At 50.8% G+C, this 1801-nt stretch overlaps 1 pseudogene; it reads right to left on the reverse strand.

Annotated features, from left to right (window-relative positions):
* LOC111723404 overlaps nucleotides 1-1388 on the reverse strand; it is a 61261-nt pseudogene extending 59873 nt beyond the window's left edge.
* Between the last annotated feature and the right edge of the window lie 413 nt (nucleotides 1389-1801).

The raw sequence follows: 1801 nt of genomic DNA on the forward strand, positions 1-1801 counted from the left end.
CCTCTGTGTTTTGTGAAGCAACTTCATCACCTTCAGGGATTCCTATAAGGTCAATATTAGTTTTTTTCGAATTATCCAAGAGTTCTCTGAGAGTGACATCTGTTTTTGCTCTCCATTTCTTTTGATCTTTGCGCTCCTAGGTTTCTTCAAAAGCTTTGTCTTCAAAATCAGAGATCCTTTCTTCTGCCTGTTGCACTCTGTTACGGAGGGATTCCACTGTGTCTTTCAGATCCTTGAGGGCTGTAACCTCTTGTCTTAGTATTTCAAAATCTTTGATCATTTTATCTCTGAAATATTTGAGTTCTTTAGTCATTTTTGAATAATTTCTTGAGATATCTTTTGAATAATTTCTTGAGAAATCTTTTGAATAATTTCTTGATCTCCTAATTCCTTCATTTCTTCCAGTCTGTTAATCTTATTTACTATCCACATTCTGAACTCAATTTCTGACATTCCAGCCATTTACTTTCAGATGGAGTCTTCAATTATGTCTTCCCTATTTTCCCTTGGAGTAGTTGATCTACTCTGGTTATTTGAGTTGCCAGAGTTTTTCCGCTGGTTCTGCTGCATGCTGAGTTTATCTTGTTTAGAGGCCTTATCAGAACCGTTCAGTTGATGGCTTCTTCTTGTTGCCCAGAGAGACAGGCAGAGCGTGTCTGTTGTCTTCTCCCAGTTCTCGGGTGCTGGGGCAGCTGGGGTGCAGTGGAACAGCAGCAGCTGCACAGGAGTGTGCGTGACTGGATTAGACCTCGTTCAGCCTGCCAGGTCAACTGGGGGGCAGGAAACTGGCAGCAGCCAGATTAGTCCCAGTTCAGCCCCTCTGGGGCAACCGGTGGAACAGGGAAACTGTAGTGGCTAGATCAGTCCTAGTTCAGCACCCTGGAGCAGCCAGAAGGTGGGGGAATGGCAGCGGTAGCGCAGGGTACGCGAGCGACCAGATCAGTCCTAGTTCAGCCCTGCCAGAGTAGCTGGGGGGAAGCAGGGGACTACTTCACTGTCGCCCATTGCACACGTGCAGTGCTAGCAAGCCGATCTGTGCCCTCCTAGTGTGAGAGCCCGGAGCGGGGGACTCCTCCACCTCTGTCCGAGGGATGTATGTGGCTCTAGCAAATAGTTCTGGGCCCTCCTAGAGTGGTAGACCTCTCCACCACCACCTGTAGGGCAAGCCTGGCTCTAGCAAGAAGTTCTAGGCCCGCCCAGCTTGGGAGCCTGGAGGGAGGAGCACCTCCCCTCGCCCCCGCGGGGTGTGTGTCTCTCGCAAGCTGTTTTGGGTCTACCTGGACCGGAGGATTTCTCCGCCTCTGCATGCGGGATGCCTGCATCACGCCTGCAGCCCTAGCGAGCAGTACTGGGCCTGCCCAGACAGGAGCCTGCTGCCCGTGAGGCATGCGACTCTAGGAAGCAGTTTTGGGGCCCGCCCAGCTCCGTGAGGGCAAAGAGACCCTCTCAGCAACTGGGTTAGTCTGGGAAGGTTAATACCTCCTTCCCTACCTTGCACCCAGTCACTCGTGGTCCCCCAGGTCCGAGACCCTATTCACTCCAGTAGGCCACTGCTCCCGGGGTTTACCTGGCAAAATCAGCCAGAAATCTGAGTTTGGCAGGGAGGCCTTGTGTGTTTCAATTAGGCTTCTGTCCGGTTAGATTTCTCTCCAAACCTTGGAGTGAGTGAGTGGGGACTCCTCAGAGTTCAATGTTGCAGGTGGAGAATATATACAGTTTTATATAGTCCAAACCTTCCCTCAACCATACACCCGGGGTGTCCCTTTGAATAGTCCTTGGGTGGTCTACCAGGTTTGAGGGG

Source organism: Otolemur garnettii, unplaced genomic scaffold, assembly GCF_000181295.1.
Source record: "Otolemur garnettii isolate 467f Iridium unplaced genomic scaffold, OtoGar3 scaffold00011, whole genome shotgun sequence".
Lineage (NCBI taxonomy): Eukaryota > Metazoa > Chordata > Mammalia > Primates > Galagidae > Otolemur > Otolemur garnettii.